This window comes from Rhinopithecus roxellana, chromosome 14 (genome assembly GCF_007565055.1).
Source record: "Rhinopithecus roxellana isolate Shanxi Qingling chromosome 14, ASM756505v1, whole genome shotgun sequence".
NCBI lineage: Eukaryota > Metazoa > Chordata > Mammalia > Primates > Cercopithecidae > Rhinopithecus > Rhinopithecus roxellana.
This window is the reverse complement of record NC_044562.1, coordinates 70,733,430-70,754,167: the sequence shown is the minus strand read 5'-3', so window position 1 is coordinate 70,754,167 and position 20,738 is coordinate 70,733,430. Positions and strand designations below refer to the sequence as shown.

General features: G+C 41.6%; 1 long non-coding RNA gene across 5 annotated transcripts in view; it reads right to left on the bottom strand.

Moving 5' to 3' along the window:
- Positions 1 to 20,738, bottom strand: part of LOC115893205 — a 98,890-nt gene that overhangs the window by 33,433 nt on the left and 44,719 nt on the right. For 2 of the 5 annotated variants that reach the window (XR_004053176.1, XR_004053177.1), the window contains one exon: positions 17,570 to 19,518. This is a non-coding gene — a long non-coding RNA (uncharacterized LOC115893205). The other 3 variants (XR_004053180.1, XR_004053178.1, XR_004053179.1) reach the window with 3 other exon arrangements.

Genomic DNA, 20,738 nt, shown 5'->3' with positions numbered 1-20,738 from the left:
CTCTCTTTAATAATCTTCGGAAAAAGAGGACATTTATTTGAGCTGTGCTAGTTTTTAATGTACCTATTCAGATTTTAATCCATTAGAAAAATTAATAGCCTATTTGGTAGTAGCATGTCCTGCAAAAATAAGTGCAATAAATTGAAAGTATTTAAATGGATATTTAAACTCTGCAGCCATCGGTGATTTAGTTTTCAATTACATAAAGGTAATTACACTAGAATCCACCTCATTCACCCTTCCGTGAGAAAATGCTGTAGTGTTGTAATCAGCCAATGCTTTCAGGCAATGACTGATCTCCACTCCTTTTTGGCTGGGACCTGAATTCATTTGCTTTAAGCAGTTTAGGGTGTATGCTAGGAATATAAATGATAGAAACACCCTTTGTGACCCTTTTTACAAATGAAGTTGCATCACTATGAAGCGTGTATGTGAGGCTACATGCCCAGACTCTCAGACTGGGAATAGCTGACACTGCATGCAGATTTGGCCTGCTAGGAGGGAAAGGCAGGTCGGTGGTTTAGGACAGTGCCCCAGCTAGGCTCTTCCCAGACCAGTGGTTCTTAAAGTGTGCCTGCAGAGGAGGCTTCAGGGATGCTGGTAATGTTCTATTTCTTGATCTGGGTGCTGGTTACATGGGTGTGTTCAGTTTAGGAAAAGCCACTAAGCTGTTCACTTACAATAAATCCACCTTTCTATATATATTTTTCAATAAAAAGTTGAAAAGTGCAGAAGGTTAGAGTGCATAAGAGCAGATTTCTGTCCTCCCATCAATCACAGGTAGGTGGTCTGTGTCTCCTACTTTGAGAAACACTGCCTAGAGCAATCTAAAAGGCTACGATCAGGGAAAATTGATGAACACACTTCATTAGCCCAGCATGTTCATTGAGATGGACAGGTAAAACCAAACAAATAATGCCTAATGCAGGGTATACTTGTTCTAGGTGTTACATAAATACATTCTTCTGGTTTTCATAACATCTTTGAGAGGATAATATTAACTAAATTTATGGATGAGGCAAATGGCACACATAGAAGAGGCAGAGCTGAGAGTCCGTGACAGGTCTATAGGACCAAAGTCTATTTTATTTTCACCATCGCTACTACTGGGCAGCTTGAAGGAGCAAATAAGTCACAAGGACAGACTGAGGGATTGAGAATGGACAGAGAAGAAACCTAGGCCTTTTTCCAACATAGTAGATAGTCTTGAAGAACAGATTGCAAATAGGCAACTCTGGTCTTTTCAGAATCCCTGGCAAGCAGATGGCAGTTTCTCAGAGGCAATGTCCTCTGGCCAAACCCATAAGACCTCCAAGCATCCGCAGAGTCCTGAAATCCAAGTATAATCATGGGCAACATAATGGCATTTCAGTTCAACTACAGAACTCTTATATTATGGTGGTTCCATGAGATTTGAATACTGTGTTTTTACTGTACCTTTTCTATGCTTAGATACATTTAGATACACACATAATTACCATTGTATTACAATTACTTATAGTGTTCAGTACAGCAACATACTGTACAGGTTTGTAGCCTGGGAGCAATAGGCTATCCCACATAGCCTAGGTGTGTAGTAGGCTATACCATCTAGGTTTGTGTAATCACACTCTGTGATGTTCCTACAATGAAGAAATTACCTAATGACACTTTTTTCAGAATATATCCCTGTCATTAAGCAATGCATGACTGCATTCTGGACTATGACCCAAACATGACTGGACATCAGAATCACCTTGGGAAGGTTTCAAACATACAGATTTACAGGCTCCACACCAGAGATCTAAATTTAGTAGGTTTGGAACAAGGCCTGAAAAGTTCTTTACAAACCACCCCAGGTAATTCTGATGCCAAGCTTGGCTTGGGAAACACTACCCCAGCCACACTGACTCCATGAAAGAGTCAGACCTGGATTGACCTTGGTAGTAGTTCATCACAAGTCAAATGGAGGGAAGAAAAGGGCCCATTATAAGACACCCTCAAACTGAATAAATGTAACCGGATGTCAAGACAAAAAACAAAGCAGAATAAAAGAAAACTTGCTATCATAAGATGGAAACTTGTGACTAGTTTAGGCCTGCAAATAAAAGGCCTGCACTTGTGTCCCGTGCATTATATGTAACTTGTTTTCTTCCCTGCAGCCTGTTCACAAGGAAATCATAGCATCTAAAGTTTGTTTTTCTAAAAAGCATTATAAAATAAATCATAAACAATATAGCACTTTGATATCTTAGATCTCAAAATGAAATCCTTGGTCTAGGGTGTTTTTAGTTTAGAAGTTTGAGAATTTTGAAGACAGCAAATATGGACTTTGCAAAATCTAAGGAGACAATATTGCAAAGATAACAAGATCCAAGGGCACTCTCCTCCTTTCCCCATTAACCTGAACTGGTTTATTCTAGATTTAAACAATGAACTTTAATAACCTAGACTTCAATTTGACCCTAGTGTTCAGTGGTGAAAGTACATAGGTGATTATGTACAGTCAATAACTACCCTATCTCATCTGTCTAGTAGAATAAACAGCTAAAACTGGTAAGTTGATAAAGCATTTTTTTTTTTTGGAGAGTTAATAACTTACTCTAAAGTAGATTTTAATTACTAGGCCTTGCTAACAACTGACATATGAATTAATTACTTTAAATCACCACCAAGTTCAATCCCCATACAAGTTTCAAGGAGAACTGCACAGCACTCAAACATAAAGGAAATATTAATGACATAAATGATGGAACACAATCAAGTCTGTTATTCATCAGTATGAATGAAAACAAAATACAGTGAGCGATAAAGGCAGACTAGAACTAGAATAATTTGGGTTTACGAAAACCATCTCAAGCCCACACATGTTCCTGTCCAAAGTCCTTGTCTCATTTCAGGAAACAACACCATGCCTCATTTGTGAGATTAAAGTCCCATGTTTTCTTTCTTTCCACATGTGGAAGTGGGGTAAAGAGATGTTTTAGCCAAGAAATACATTCTAGACCCAAACACTAGAGATATGATCAATCTCCAGGAATTTTATAAAAAGGTAATGTCATATTTCTGGATAAAAGGGAAAAAATGAGCACAAAAAGGATAAATTAGACGATATATCCAGAGATTAAGGAAAACCTCTGTGTATCCTCAGTTTCCCAGCTTATTTAGATTTGTGTTTCTTGTCTTGGTGAAATACCTTTGAAGGGAAAGCATGCTTTTATCTGTGAATAGAGTTTATTAACTAGCTCTGGGAGAACAAACAATTTTGAATGTAAATTCTATTTTGAATTTTTTGACTTAAAAGAGTCATTGTAATCTGACATGTGACCTATAACTTATCCTTTTAGAAAATAAATTATAGATCTCACAGGAGAGGTATTTAACAACTCATATACCTTCACATTTACAATCAACTTATTTTTGACAAGGGTGCCAAGATAATCCAGTGAGGAAGAATTAGCCTTCTCAACAAGTGGTTCTGGATAATCGCATATCACATGCAAAAGAATGAAATTGGATCTTTACCTCACAAAAACATAAAAAATTAACACAAAAAAGATCAAAGACCTAAATGTAAGGACTAAAATGATAAAAATCTAGAAAATATAGACATAACTCTTTGTGACCTTGGATTGTGCAATGGTTTTTTGATATGAGATCAAACGCACAAGCAACAAAAGAAACATACACATGTGACTTCATCAAAATGCAAAACTTTTATTCTTCAAATGACACCAGCAAGAAACCTACAGAATGGGAGGAAATAGTTGCAAATCACCTATCTAATATGGGATTTGTATCTAGAATAAATAAAAATAACTCTTAAAACTCGATAATGAAAAGACAAATAGCCCAAATTAAAAATGGGCCAAGGATCTGAATAGACATTTATATAAAGAAGAGACAACAAGCACATGAAAAGATGCTCCAAATCATTAGCTTTCAAGAAGATGCAAATCCAAATCACAGTGAGAAACTACTTCATACACACCAGGATGGCAAGAATCAGAAACACAGATAAGAAGTGTTGGCGAGGGTGCGGAAAAATTAGAAACTTCATACATTGCTTGTGGGAATGTAAAATGGCACAGTCATTTTGGAAAGCAGTCTGGCAATTTCTCAAAAGTCTAAGCATAAAGTTATCATATGATTCAGTAATTCCTTTCTTAGATATATATAACCTAAGAGAAATGAAGGCATACGTTCATGTTAAAACTTGCGTATAAGTGTTCATAGCAGCATTATTCCTAACATCTAAAAAGTAGAAATGGCTCAAATGTCCATCAAGTGATGAATGGATAAATAAAATGTGTTATATTCATACAATGGAATATTATTCAGCAATAAAAAGGAAATATTGAGAAGGCTGCAACATGAATGAACCTTGAAAACATTATGCAAAGTGAAAGAAGACAGTTACAAAGGACATGATTCCATTTATATGTAATATCCAGAATAGGTAAACCTATAGAGACAGAAAATATGTTAGTGGTTGCCTAGGGCTGAGGTGGAGGTGTTGAGGGAAAATTGGGAATGGCTGCTAATAGGTACAGGGTTTCTTCTGGGGGTGATTCAAATGTTCTAAAATTGAGTGTAGAGATGATTGCACACATTTTGTGGATACACTAAAAACTACAGAGTTTTACACTTTATTTTAGCTGAAAAAAAGTTTTTGAGACAGTGTCTCACTCTGTCACCCAGGCTGGAGTGCAGTGGCACAGTCTTGGCTCACTGCAACCTCTGCCTTCAAAATTCAAGCAATACTCCCACCTCAGCCTCCCAAGTAACTGGGATTACAGCCTGCATGCCACCACATCCAGCTAATTTTTGTATTTTTTTGTAGAGATGGGGTTTTGTCATGTTGCCCAGTCTGGTCTCGAACTCCTGGGCTCAAGAGATCCACCCCTCCTCAACCTCCCAAAGTGCTGGGATTACAGGTGTGAGTCACCACACCCAGCCGAATTTTATGCTTTAAATGAGTAAATTGTATGATATATGGATGTATTTTAATAAACTTATTAAAAATTAGAAGAGACATTTATTATATCCACGTAGAAGTATTTAAGATCCAGCGCATGATTTTCTCTGATTTCTCTTTCTCTGCCAAGGAAATCATAGAAGCACATATTGATAAGAAGATGTCAAAAAAATCAAAGCAGCTGAAATATGGAGCCAACACATGGAAGAAAACTGTCCACGGATTCATCCAGACCCAGAGCTGACTTTGTGTAAAAGAGAAATAAAATTTTGTGTGTTTAAAAAACAAGAGACCGGGCGCGGTGGCTCAAGCCTGTAATCCCAGCACTTTGGGAGGCCGAGACGGGCGGATCACGAGGTCAGGAGATCGAGACCATCCTGGCTAACACTGTGAAACCCCGTCTCTACTAAAAACTACAAAAAACTAGCCGGGCGACGTGGCGGCGCCTGTAGTCCCAGCTACCCGGGAGGCTGAGACAGGAGAATGGCGTGAACCCGGGAGGCGGAGCTTGCAGTGAGCTGAGATCCGGCCACAGCACTCCAGCCCGGGTGACAGAGTGAGACTCCGTCTCAAAAAAAAAAAAAAAAAAAACAAGAACCACCACATTTAAATGTTAGTTTGAAAGAGAATTGAGATAGTTCATCTAGTCCAGAGTTTTTCAACCCCTTAGGATGACTGATATTTTGAGTTGGATAATTCTCTGTTGTGGAGGGCTGTCCTAGGCATTGCAGGATATTTAGCAGCATCCCTGGATCCCCAGTTGTAACAACCAAAAACATCTCCAGACATTACTAAATGTGTACCACATGCCTGTTGAGAACCACTGAGCTGGCTGACCTTTCCTAAAGAGTGTTCCTTAGAACATTAGTTTTGCCTAATGCTGCCAAAGAAAAAGGTTCCACAGTTTAGTAAGTTTGGAAACAGGAAGTGAAATAAATTCTGCCTCTCCACACTCCTGCCCACATTCTATAAAAGCAGAAGCCCAGGAACAGAAAAGTGAGATGATTGCCTTGTGTCACTCAACCATTAACCTAATCAGAACTCTTGAGTCAGGAAATGGAGGCTTCTCGAGCCTAGATGAATGCTCTTTCCTGACTCTTTGGAAACTGAACCTCCCACCTCTCAAATCGATATCAACCAAATAAGGCTTCAAGATTTGTTGGTAGATTGTGAACTACTACTAGAAGGGCACTAGCATAGACTCTCCCAAGAGGATATCCCCCATTTTGAGATTCAGATGTAGCAGAAGGCTTGCCAAGGTGCAAATGGATGAGGACTGTGGGACAAGTCAGATGATCTAACAGCTGCCTCCCCTTCCCTTCACTGTGGTTTATGACCAAACATTTTCAGTGTCACCTGATTCTACTACCTTAATTGAGATCTAGGCTGGGTGTGGTGGCTCACACCTGTAATTCCAATACTTTGGGAGGCTGAGTTGGGAGGATCACTTGAGGCCAGAAGTTCAAGACCAGCCTGGGCAACTTAGTGAGAACCCCCATGTCTCCAAAAAAAGAAAAAAAGAAAAAAGATCTATTAATGAAGAAATGAAGATACAGTGTGCAGATCTGTGGGACAAGTCTCAAATCTAGCAGTGGTCAGACTGAATGCATCAGTAACCATCTAGAACGTTGGAACTTCTGAAAAAGTGATGAATAACTGTCAAGCTCTAAAGGGATGTACTGAAGACATGTTTGATGTGTACTTAGCCGATGGGGCTTATACTCAAGGCTCAGCTGCGTACCTTGAATGTCACAATAGAATAAAAAATTCACAATTCTTTTAGAAAATTCAGCTTAAATATAAACATTAATAAAACAGGAAAACTGACTGTCTCAAATGACATGAAGTGATATCAAAAATTGGAAATCCAAAGAGGATTTTTAATGGATTGTTGTTTTTTACCATCTTCTAATACAGTTTGGACCTATCATGCCAAACAGACTTAGAATAACACTTTTTTTTTTTTTTTTTTTTGGAGACAGAGTCTGGCTCTGTCGCCCAGGCTGGAGTGCAGTGGCGCAATCTCCGCTCACTGCAAGCTCCTCCGCCTCCCGGGTTAACGCCATTCTCCTGCCTCAGCCTCCCTACCGCCACCACGCCCGGCTAATTTTTTGTATTTTCAGTAGAGACGGGGTTTCACCGTGTTCGCCAGGATGGTCTCGATCTCCTGACCTCGTGATCCGCCCGCCTTGGCCTCCCAAAGTGCTGGGATTACAGGCGTGAGCCACTGCGCCCGGCCTAGAATAACACTTTTGAAGGGCTATTCTTCACAACAGGTAAATAGTACCTTGTAGGAGCCAGGCCTCTCCTTAACATTTGTGGGGCCAAGGGCAAGAGTACAAATGGAGGCCCATATTCCATGTGTCTAATGATATAAAAGTTATAAGTCAAACTGTTAAATAAAATATCTTCTATTTTCCTACCTTGATAACTCTATCTTCCAAAAGACCTGAAGGTCAGGTTTGAATGTGCAATGCTTGGATTCCTTGGAGTTCTGCACCAGGACGGCGAGGCATAGAGAGAGCTGGACTCCAACCTGAAACATTCCCCCTCTTCCCATCTTTGACTCTGAATGAGAAGGCCCTCTCATGCATGCATGTAGATGCCCCAGTTGACACATCAATACCCTGTGCATGCCTCTTCAAATAGGCTACCCTTGGCTACCACTCAGGCTGACCATATACACTAGTGGCATGGTTTGCCCTTGGGAGGATGGGCCTGGAAGTGGGCTTGGGGCATTTAAGCAAGGAATTCTGAGGTGGTCCAAGTTATCCAGAGTGTGGTCTAGAAGGGAGCAATGTCATAATGTGGTTCTGAGGGGACACATCCCCTGGGGTGCCACAGTCTCCTCACCCTATAGTGAGGGGTGCAGCCACAGAGGGTCAAAGCAGGGCCTTCTAAAAGCCTAAAGGCAGTACCAGCAGGAGCTGGTATGTGGAATGTGAGTATTAGCATAAGACATGGAATCCTGGCACACACCTCAGGCCTGCTTCAGCAGGAGGAAGGAGGCCGGATCAGACTTGTCCAGTCAGGGAAGATGGATCATGCTCACTCACCCTGAAGGGGTCACAGAAGTTTATCAATTCCTGGCAAAACAGAACAGCCCAATCTGGGAGAGCCTGCCCAGATCTGAGTGCCAGTTTAGTTAATGATTTAAAGGGGCATTTACCTTTTCACCCTATGGGGAAAGTATTTGGAAGATTCTGGTGTTATTCTGAACTTTCTGTTTGTGCTCCTCCTTATGACCCCTGCTCCCTCCTCCACTGTTCTCACAGTGCCAAGGGCCCATCAGTCCTCACTCGCTTGCCTTCCTCTCAGCCAGTAACCTCCATAAGGATTTCAGCAATAATCCTGATAGGTGCCCTCATGCACTTGGTTCTTCATCCATTCCTGTCTTCCAAATCTCTATCCCTCAGTGAAACCCACCATGTACTTTCTGTTTCTGCTCCCAAGCAAAAGATATTGCTGAAAACTAAATTAAAAATGTAAAAATCTGACCCAAGCCAGTATCAGCTCACTGGTCCCAGCTGAGCCTTTACTACTCCCAGGTAATTCTCCTGATTTTTCAAAATTTCCTTCCTTCCACATTCCTCACTTTTCCTTTTCTAAATCCTTCCTGTTTCCCTCAAGCCCCAGTCCCACCTCTGCATGCAACTTTCTCCTTTTGCTTAATAGAAGAAATCAAGATTCTCCAATGTGAGTGTTCTCTCATTGCTTTTTCTCAACTGAGAAATACTTAAAGATTATATCTCTTTTTCTGTTTCATTTCAGAGAAGGAAGAGTAACTTCTCCTTTCCACAGTTTGTTTTCCTCTTGGGTCCTGCATCCTATGGACTCCTATTTCTTGTAAACATTGCACCATGCATGGCCCCTGCTCTTTTACCCCCACCCACCCCCAGTCTGTCAGCCCCATCCTGGCTCATTTCTATCCCTGATGAGCCTAGATGCCATTGTCTATCACTTTGAACATTCTTTTCACAAAATCATCCATCATTTCGCCCCCTTGATCCTTCTGCCCCATCGTCTCAGAAATCCCAAGTCTTGGATCAACCTACCACCCATTTTCTCAGCTCTTACCATTGGCAGCCCAAGTTTTTAAAGAAAATTACACACAATTATTTCTCTTCTACTTGAGCTCTGGGCTGTCAACCTGCGCCTTTACCCCCATCAACACGCACATACCTAGACAAACACGCACACACCCCACCTGGCTCTTTTGTCAGTAGAGTGGAAAGCAAATTAATGATTGTGGAGATTGACTGACATTGAGAGGGACCCAGGCTCTACATTACACAATTTAAATACTAGTGCCCATACCAATTTTGGTCTCTAACCTGTTAGACTCTCAGGTGATTATAATCCTTATACTGGTCTTTCTCTGCTTAATTCTCTTTCATAATTCCCTTGGTAATAACTCTAATCCTATGGAACTCTCAACCCCTACCCTTTTTTCTCTCCTCTTCTTTTCTTTATTTCTCCTTTTGCATTCACCAAATCTTGACCATGCCCTATATTCCTCTTTCTCTTCTACTCCAATCCAATCGATTCTCACATCCTATCGATTTTCCCTCCCAAACATCTCCTAAACCCACCCCCTCCTCTTCATTTTGTCATTTTCTTTTTCTTTTTTAAAAATTTCTATTTTGTAGAGACAGGGTCCCACTATGATGCCCAAGCTGGTCTTGAACTCCTGGCTTCAAGCAATCCTCCCACCTGGGCCTCCAAAGTCCTGGGATTCAGGTCATTTCATCATTTTCTTAACTCAGGCCTTCATCATCTCAGCCTGGCCTTGTTCAATTGTCTATTAAATGGAACTCCCTGATACTAGCTTCATCTTTCTGCAATTCATCCTCTATAGTCCTCTCAGAGTGATATTGCCTAGAAAAGGGAAGTAAAGGCTAGTTGGGGGTGAGAGAGTGGGAGGAAGGGAGGGTCAAAAGAGAGGAAGACCCAATATCTGGAAACTAAAGAGAAACACTGAGTGGCAAATAGAAACGTCTGCCATTTAAAGCTTCTTTTATGTCTCCTCATAAAATTGTTGGTCAAATCCACACTGCTCACCTCTGCTCTGTGGAGTTGATTTGCTTTTGGGGAAACACAATAAAGTACTAAGTCCTGCTATAAGACAGTGCACATGAAGCCAGCACCTGGCTTGCACATTCAATTTTTCTTCAGTCATTCATTCACTTGTTATTTAACAATATTTATTGAGTACCTATCAGGTGTCAGACACATGCTAGTGCTGGAGAATGAACACTGATTGAGACAGATATTCTTTTCTTAAAAGCATTAATAGTCAAGTGGAAAAACAAACAAAAAAGTTAGAATATGATAAGTGCTATGATATGAGAAGGTTATGGGTGCGCATAGTGGGGACAAATCAAAGTCAGAGGTAGGAGAGAGGTCAAGGAGGACTTAGGGAAGAGGTGGTGTTTAACTGGAGATCAGAGGATGTGCAGGAATTAGCCAGGTGTAGGGAAAAGTTGAAGAGAATCTTCTAGGAATGTGAGAAGTCCAGAGGCAACAGAGTATGGTGAACCCACAGAACTGAAAGAAAGGAAATTGTGGCAAATGAGGTGGGAAAGGTCATCTGTAAACAGATCTTAGCTTGTAAATCAAGTTTACAAGTTTAGACTTCATCCTAAAGGCAATGGGGAAGCTACAGATGGCTTTAAGCAGGTGAAAAACCTGTTCAGATTTATGATTTGGAAAGAACACATGACAGAATATGAGAAGTATTAATGGAATGTATTCTCTCATTTCTCTACTTGGGCTCTGGGCTGCCCATCTGCTCCTTGCCCCCCACCAACATACACATACATAGACAAACACGCACACACCCCACCTGACTCTTTTGCCAGGAGAGTGGAAAGCAAATTAATGATTGTGGAGATCGTCTGCTGCTGAGAGAAATCCAGACTCTACATTGCACAATTTAAATACAAAGGGCTCCGCACTTTAACTCAGAGATGAAACAATTAAAATGAAACCAACTCATACAAACGTGTAAATGTGAATTGGTTTTTCACCTCTATGCTGTGAGAGGAGAAGAAATGATCTGACATAAAGGCACATGTGCAGGGCAAAAGGAAGGAATGTTCCTGGACTGCTTCCGGCATTATGGGGGACATGGCTGCTCCTTTGTGAGATGAAGCTACACTGGACCTGCAGGACCACCCAGACAGCCCATCCCCACCCTTCAAAGCCAGCAAGATCCGGTACCCTAGACAGCACACTGGGGCCTGCCTATGCTGAGACAATAGGCAACAATGGCATTAGCGGCTCAGGCTAGCTTTAGAGTCACTCCAGAAATGACTAGATGGACAGCTCCGCCAGCCCCACCCGCTACTCACACATGGACCTCCATCTTCTTCCCCACTTCCCTTGGCTGGCCAGCCCCAGGAGCCCCAAGAGTAAGAGGCAAGAACAGGGGAAGGAAGGTTTGAAACTGAATTCTGAACTGAAGTATTTTTGGAATCTCAGTTGACAAATCACTGAATTCATTTAAGATAATCTAGATGAAGTTGTCCACCAGGAGGAAGGTTGGAGGTTCAGATTCCAAAATCAAACTCCAGGAAAAAACATTCCATGACTGCACACATGAGGGTTTATGGACTCTTGCATCTGTGAGACTTCTTGCTCATTACACTCACATGGCTACTGCATGGTGAATGGTTTGAGACGAAGACTGGAAACTGGGGTTTAGGTGAGACCTGATGAGAGTAGAGGGGAAGGAGACAAGAAAAAAGGTAGGAAAGGTATTCAGGTGGCAGGATCAAGAGTTCTTGGTGATGCAATTGGACATGAGGTATCATGAAGAGAGAGTAAGGAATGATACACAAATGACTAGCTGCAGCAATGAGTCCATGACAGTGCTTGCTACCTCCAGAGGGAACTCAGGAGGAGATACACAGATTTGAAGAGAAAATGAGTTCAGTTTGAGTTTAAGATGCCTGTGGAATTTATAGGGTCTGAAGCTCAAGAGAAGGGTTGGAGATGGAGAGAGCTATCTGGGAGCAGGTAGATGGTGCCATAGATACTCAGGAAAGAGAAAGTATCAAAAAGGAGGATATGTTAAATGCTGTCATCCGGTCAAATAAGGAGAGAACTGAAAAGTGCCCCTTGAATTTAGCTACACGGAGATCATGGGTTATTTTGGAGAGAGGAATTTTGGAGAGTGAGTGGGAGGTGAGGAAGTTAAAACAGTGAGTGGACAATTTTTCCAAGAAGTTTAGCTGGCAAGAGAAGAGAGGACGGTAGATGGAAGAGGATGTGGCTTTTTTAGTCTGAGAAGGGAAGAGCCAGTGGAGAGGAAGAGGTTGAATACAAAGGTAGGAGTATGAAGGAATAACTGAGAGAGTGAGGTCAATGAGAAGTCAGAGAGAGATGGAACCCAGAGCATCAGGCCAAGAGATTGGCCTTGGATGGAGGCAGGGGGAGTTTTTCTGTTATAATAAGAGGCAAGGTCAAAAAAATGTGTAAAGATGCAAGTAAGTTTAAAGGTCGTAGGCGGGTGTGGTGGCTCATGCCTGTAATGCCAGCACTTCAGGAGGCCGAGGCAGGTGGATTGCTTGAGCCCAGGAGTTTGAGACCAGCCTGGACAACATGGGAAACCCCATCTCTACAAAAAATTTGCCAGGCGTGGTGGCATGGGCCCGTAGTCCTAGCTACTCAGGAGGCTGAGGTGGGAGGATCACCTGAACCCGGGAGGTTGAGGCTGCAGTTAGCCATGATCACGCCACTGCACTCCAGCCTGGGCGACAGAGTGAGACCCTGTCTTACACACACACACAAAAGTGTATAGGTTGTTATGGAGAACTGAGACTGCTCACATCTCATAACATCTACCCCCAACCAACTCTGATATGTGGGGGGAAAAATCACCAACTGAGAATGAGAAGGTAGAGAGGCCAACACGTGGAGGTGCAGAAAGAGGCGAATCCTTGAAATAGCCCCTCTGGAGACTGAGAAAATGAGCAGGCCGGAGAATAGAGTGGGACTGCAGGCAGCAGTGAGGTCCCACCTGAGGTTGCTGAGCATAAATTTAAGGTAGACACAATCTGTGTGACAGGGTGATTTTTTCCTCCAGTGCCCAACAGCTTAGGTAAAGGAATGGCCAAGACAGACAGCTGGATTCAGGGTACACACTCTAAAATTTGTCAGGCAGATAAAACAGAAGAATAATGAAGTAATGGAGTTGAGAACACTGGTCAGAAGCCAATGTTATCAGCCATGGAGTCCTTCCTCAGTAGAGAAGGAATAGGGGACAGTAAGCAGATTATAGATAAGGGGAAAGGAGAAAGCAGAAAGACTGCAGATCTTAATAAGTTTGGAAAATAAACATGGTGAAAACAACCAAATGAAAAGAACTGGAGGACTCAAAAGTCACGGGTTCAGAGGTGCTGTGGTTTCTTGATGACATGGCCTAGGGGTGGCCGTGGGATTGAGTGACTGAAGCACAGTGGAGAAGGTAATTGGAAATGGAATCAAGAAACTGAGAAGTCAGGTATGTTTCATGGAAATACCTAGATAGCTAAACAGGGGGACGGATAACATTAGGAGAAATACCTACTGTAAATGACGAGTTTATGGTGCAGCACACCAAAGTGGCACATGTATACATATGTAACAAACCTGCATGTTGTGCACACGTACCCTAGAACTTAAAGTATAATAATAATAAAAAAAGGTCATTGAAGAGGATGGGTGTATCAGGGAGTTTGCTGATGATGGAATGAGATTCCCAAGGTCATAGAGGAAAAGTTTCAGAGGAAAGGGAATGTAAGAGATATAAGAAAAAAATTTTTCCTAATCTCACATACTCAACGAATACAACACTTCTGGTCACCAAAATGTGCGGAGGTTTTCCTCCACCTACAACCAATTCTTCAGTGGACACAATTATCCTATAATTTAACACAATTATCCTATAATCACTATCTACCTAGAGATAGCATTAGATCCCACAGGCGGAAGACTCAGTCTCCCAAGATTGTTTCCACTTCAGATGCCAATTCCAATGTTTCAGTATTGTTACCTATACTTCTGACTGACTGGTTATAAATTAGGGGTTCTCATGAGGATTCCACTTCTCAGGTTCAATTAGTTTGTTAGAGCAGCTCACAGAACTCAGGCAATCACTACTTACATTCATCACAAAGCATGTGATGTGGTTTGGATCTGTGTCCCCACCCAAATCTCGCATTGAATTGTAATCCTCAGTGTTGGAGATGGGGCCTGGTGGGAGGTGACTGGACCATGGGGTGGATTTCCTCCCTGGTGCTGCTCTTGTGACAGTAAGTGCTTTCAAGATCTGGTTGTTTAAAAGCATCTCCCCACTCTCTCTTCTGCTCTGGCTATGTAAGATGTGTGTGTTTCTTCTCCTTCCACCATAATTGTAAGTTTCCTGAGGACTATTCAGAAGCAGAAGCTGCTATGCTTCCTGAACAGCCTGCTGAACTGTGAGCTGATTAAACCTCTTTTTTTTTTTTTTTTTTATTATAAATCACCCAGCAGCGAGAAGGGACTAATACAGGATATTACAAAGGATATAGATGAATAGCCAGATGGAAGAGATGCATAGGGCAAGGGATAGGGGAAGAGGCATGAAGCTTCCCTGCCCTTCATAGACATTCCACCCTCCAGGTACCTCTACATGTTCAGCAACCTGGAAGCTCTCAGAACTCTGTCCTTTGGGTTTTTACAGAAGCTTTATTAGGTAGGCATGATTAATGACATCATTGGCCATTGGTAATCAACTCTACTTTCAGCCCCTCTACCTTCCCTAGAAGTTGGAGGGTAAGGCTGAAAGTCCCATCCCTCTAATCATGCCTTGGTCATTCCGGTGACCAGCCCCCATCTTGAAGCTATCTAGGGCTCCCCAGCTACCAATGTCTTATTAGCATACCAAAGACACTCTTATCACTCTGGGGAGTCCAAGGGTTTTAATAGTGTGTGCCAGGAACCAGGGGAAGAGACCAAATATATATTGTCCTTTTTTTTTTTTTTTTTTTTTGAGTCACTCTGTTACCCAAGCTGGAATGCAGTGGCGCAATCTCAGCTCACTGCAACCTCTGCCCCCTGGGTTCAAGTGATTCTCCTACCTCAGCCTCTGGAGTAGCTGAGATGACAGGCTCCTGGCACTGCACCCAGCTAATTTTTGTATTTTTAGTAGAGACAGGGTTTCGCCATGTTGGCCAGGCTGGTCTTGAACTCCTGACCTTGTGATCCACCTGCCTTGGCCTCCCAAAGTGCTGGAATTACAGGCATGAGCCACTGCGCTCGGCCCCAAATATTTATTTCTTGTCACAATATCACAGGGCGGAATGGAAAACTGAGTCTAGTATGAGGATGAGAGTTCACAAGAGGATAACTCATTGAAAGAACCTCCCCTCTTGGATACACATTAAGGATACTGAGGGTCTGAGGGATGGTGGGTTTAGTAGGCTGCACAGATGCAGAATTAGTGGGAATGGAAGAACATTTAGGTCTCTTAGCCTTCAGCTTTGTCCTGGCTGTGTCATACTTCCAAGGCTCCTGAGTCTCTGGAAGGAGTAGGCTGAGTATTGATTCCAGGGATAGGTTCAGAGCTGAGGGTTGCTGGTCTGCAGCACTGGACTGGTGTTGTCTTTGAGATGAATGCAGGCCTGTCCCAGTTCCTTCATTCCCTCATATGCCATACTGTCTCAGTACCTCTCTGCCTGTTCATTTTAGGGCTTGATTTTGTCTCTAAACTTAGAGTCCAGGAAAAAGTATTCAGTATCCTTAGAGCACTAGGAGTTGCGTTGGCAAAGGCAGATAGCCTGACCCATTATAGTATTAACTAATTTCAACCCACACTAATTATCAAAGGTATTCATTTAAGGAAAGATGTGGTGTTTAGAGTAATCATATGGAAAAACTGCTTTCATTAAAAAAAAAAAAAAAAAAAAGGAGCCAGGTGCAGTGGCTCACGCCTGTAATCTCGGCACTTTGGGAAGCCAAGGCGGGCAGATCACGAGGTCAGGAGTTTGAGACCAGTCTGACCAACATGGTGAAACCCCGTCTCTACTAAAAATACAACAATTAGCCGGGTGTGGTAGTACGTGCCTGTAATCCCAGCTACTCAGGAGGCTGGCTGAGGCAGGAGAATTACTTGAACCCAGGAGGTGGAGGTTGCAGTGAGCCAAGATCACACCATTGCACTCCAGCCTGGGTGACAGAGCAAGATTCCATCTCAGAAAACAAAAAACAAAACAAAACAAAACAAAGAAGGATAGAGATAGAATTGAAAAGTTCTCTGACACATCAAATATTGATTTTTTTCTTAAATATGAAAGATTCACTTAGTTTTTTGTTTTGGCCTTGGGTTGGTTTATTTATGTACTATATTTGTTTTTATTCCCATGGTGATCTTCTTTCTTTCTTTCTTTCTTTTTTTTTCCTGAAGTGCAGTGGTGCCATCTTGGCTCACTGCAACCTCGGCCTCCAGGGTTCAAGTGATTCTTGTGCCTCAGCCTCCCAAGTAGCTAGGATTACAGGAGCACACCACCACGTCTCGCTAATTTTTTGTATTTTTAGTAGAGACAGGGTTTCACCATGTTGGCTAGGCTGGTCTTGAACTCCTCACCTCAAATGATCTGCCCACCTCGGCCTCCCAAAGTGCTGGGATTAAAGGGGTGAGCCACCGCACCCGGCCCCATGGCGATCTTTTGCTGTTGCTGCTTAAAAGACACAGGTCACCTTTTAGTTTCTGTCCAGTTCAATACACATGAACAATTTAGTTTTTTTTAGAACACTCTTGAGCCCTTGAAACGTCATACATAAGGGGCCAGCTTTCTTATGTTTTCCCTGTCAGCAGATTTTGTTAAGCACATCTTGCTGGTAGACACCATTTTATTAATGATGAGATTCAATGAACTCCTGAAGGGTAAGGTTTTTTTTTTTTTTTAAAAGATCTTTTGATGGGGTTTGCTGTAAACCTCAAAGGTCTCTTTATGTCTGTTCTACTCCTTTTCTCTTGCATTATTAATTCTCCCATAAATTGCATACTTCTAATGAAGTGTTAGCTTCATGCTGACTTCCTAAGTTTCAGGGCAGCATCTGGTGACACAGGGATTATTTTACAGCAGCGTCACAGCATCAGTTGACAAGAAGGTCAGTAAATAGCATTGTTACGGATCTTAAATGAATCCAACACTTACAGCAAACCAGGTGGCGTGGAGTTTGGGTGTATCAGATGTGCAGGGTAATGATGCAAATGACCATGCTTACACGACCCCTCTGCATGACTTAGGAACAATGCCTACATTATCTTTAAGATACAGAAAACACAAGTAACATGTAAGAGACGCTGTTTAGAGTCAGTTCTCTTGTTCACTAATATCAGTGTGTCATTAGTCATTCTTTGTATTCCCATGTAACTGATTAAATCTATTTGGGAAAAAGTGTCAGCCATCGTATCTTAGATTCTGTTTCTTAAAAAAACAAACAAACAAAACGAAGGGTGAGTTGGGGGAGGGCTGTTGATGGCAGTTTGCTGCTGCTGAGTCCGGCCTGCTGTTTCTGGCATTTTTTCATCTGTGCTGCCATCTAGAGAGGAGAATTAGAAACACGCAAAAATAAAGCCCCAAGATGGAGTTCAGAGAAAGTGGATATTTATTTGTAGAAAACTGGAAGAAACATCATGAGATTTGGGACTATAATTTTATGTTTTTCTCTTCTTTCTCTCTGTCCCTCCAAGATCCAAAACAGGACTTGGATATCTGTTTCTCAGTTTTTATGAGGACATTCCAGGCATTGCTGAGAAGCCATTTCCTGGATTCGAACTGACTTCTTACATACCTAAAATTCAATTGTATAAACTTTCTGGGACCGCTAAATTGTCAGGAAGTGGTCTCACTTTTCTATAGTTAAAACATTGCTGGAAATGCTCACATTCCCAGTCCTGTAGGATTTGGAAATAAAATGGCAGCTTTTTGTGTGTGAATGAACAAGAGAAAGAAGTCCTTTCAACACAGTGGAGCAGTTTCCTGAAGTCTGTGCCTTCCACAGAATCTACCAGATCTGTGGGATGTTTATAGGTGAAACGCTGGTCAAATGAATTTGGGGACTGCAAGGTAAAACAATGTTAAGCAGTTTTTATAGGCTTTAATTTACCAGTATGCACCACCAACTTGCAAGAGAGGAAAATGCTGGGCAAGCTTTCCCAAACTTGTTTGACCTTTAAACCCCGGGCTTTTCATAGACCTGGTGTTGTGTGGCACTTACATTCGGAGCTATTACAACAGGGAAAGGACGTTAGCCTGCTGCATGCACACCATGCACAAACACCAGTCCTCCCTGACCCCATCCTATTCCTTCTCTCTGTGTCTCAATATTTTTGAAGTTTTGTTTTGGTTTGAGTAGAGATTGGGGAATTTAACTACTTTTTTTCCTCTAGCAGGATTGTAACAGGAGTATGATCTGTTTGATACTTGCTACTCCCAGGTAAAACAAAGTAAGTTTACCTACAACATACGCCAAATTTTCTCTCTCAGCTTACATGTCAAAAAGCACATAGTAAGATAGTCTTTTTACTCAGCACACATTTAGTGTGCTCTAATTCTGTGTGAGGTACCACTGGGAGGGGAGAACAGAGGGAAATAAAATATGATCCTTGACTTAGTCAAATCATTAAATAGATGGAGTGATAAGTTTATACACAGATAACTACAAGATCCCTTATACAGACAAATAATGGTCATACTAGATTTAGTCATCATAACTGAAATAATAGGGCTTAGTTTATGTGGAGCAAGGCCATGGAAACTATCCATGGAAAAGGAAACTAACAGCCTTACAGAAACTCTGTTGTAGTGGCATCCATTGTTAGAATATTTTACCTTATTTGAAAAAAGGAAAAAGTCAATGGCAAAGAATATCTGTCTGTATTAATGCTGGAAAGTGACATTCTTCATGAAACTAAGTGAACAATATTAATAATGCTTCTCTTTTGATAATTTTTCTGCATTTTAGGAGATGGACCATATAATTCATATTTTTGATTCAAAAAGTAATGTCTCTATTTAGGTATTAATAAGGATATGATCCCTTACAAGGGATACATATTATTTCCACTTCATGAAAGCAACAGGGGCTCAGAGAATTCGTTTGTTTAATAGCTTGTAAAGGGCAGGCTTGGAATTCAAATCCAGTTCTATCTGGCCCCAAATTGTTATTTGTGTCTCCCTTTTTGTGGGGCAGAGTAATTTTAGAAAATGTTTGCATACTCTCTGATTTCTATAGCCTAAAAATATGATGCCAAAGCAAAATGAGGTAAACAGCTTTCCTGAGCTTTAGAGAATTACACATACACAAATAGGAGACTGCAAGCTTTGTGAGAGCAGAAACCTCAAGGTCATATCTGTTCTCTTTGCCACAGTAAGCCCAGCGCTTAGCACATACCTGGCATATAGATCCTCAATAATGATTTGCTCAATGTCGCGCATATGAATGACAGTGTTTGGGATTAGGTGGTAGGCACTCACGAAAACTTTCCATATCTTCTTGTATTTTTTGCAAGATAGCTCACAGTTTTGAATCTGCAAGGGAGAAATAAGATAAAGGTTAATACAGGCCATTTGAAAGTATGCCTTACCTCCTTATGAAATGGTCTGAATCTGATCAAGGGCAATTTTCACATTTGTGATTGTACTTTCCAGTTAAAACTCATAGTTAATTAATCATATTGTGAGTCAATTTGTGGATGATTGAGAACCTTCCCCTGCATAGTTGTTTGGTCATTCCCCAACAAATTCATTCCCTGAAAATGGCTAAAAAAATTAGGCTTGAAGTAAAACTAGATTTGAAGGCATCGACTAAATCTTCCTTATATCTGTATTCCTAGAATCTTGCTTTATAATAAGAGCACAATATATTTTGAAAAAGAAGGAAGAAAAAAGAAATCAAGGGTAGCAAAAAGGAAGAAAAATGAGTTAGGAATCTTGGATTTTAGCCTTGGGTTGACAATGTGAACTTGGGCCAGTCATTTCTTCATTTTGTTTCTCAATTTCCCTTTTTGGAAGCCAGAGGTATTGACCTAATTGACCACTGAGGCATCTCCAGATTCTAATTGCCTGTGGAAGAAAGAGACTGGGGTCATTCTTGGTATAACCATGCCCATGCTTCCTTGTGTCCACTAGGGGGCACTGTAGTACTAGTGCAGTGGCCTCCATCTTCCAATGTATTCAATTCTGTTGACAGTTTTTTTCCTGTTTTAGTCCCCTGGAAAACATTCTTTTAACTTTCAAACTAAAATTTACACTACAAAGTATGAGATTTAATTTGGTACGGAAAGCTGGATAAACATAGGAAGAAGGTAGTTCAATGATTAAAAGAGAAATTAGGGCTGGGTGTGGTGGCTCCCGCTTGTAATCCCAGCACTTTGGGAGGCCGAGGCGGGCGGATCACGAGGCTAGGAGATCGAGACCGTCCCGGCTAACATGGTGAAACCCCGTCTCTACTAAAAATACAAAAAAATTAGCCGGGCATGGTGGCGGGCGCCTGTAGTCCCAGCTACTCGGGAGGCTGAGGCAGGAGAATGGCGTGAACCTGGGAGGCAGAGCTTGCAGTGAGCCGAGATCGCGCCACCTGCACTCGAGCCTAGGCGACAGAGTGAGACTCCATCAAAAATAAATAAATAAATAAATAAATAAATAAATAAATAAATAAAATAAAATAAAAGAGAAATTAGAATCATAGAGCTATTTGCATAGTTAGGTTATAAGATGTTAAGATTTTCTGTGGTCCAAAAGGGGAGCTT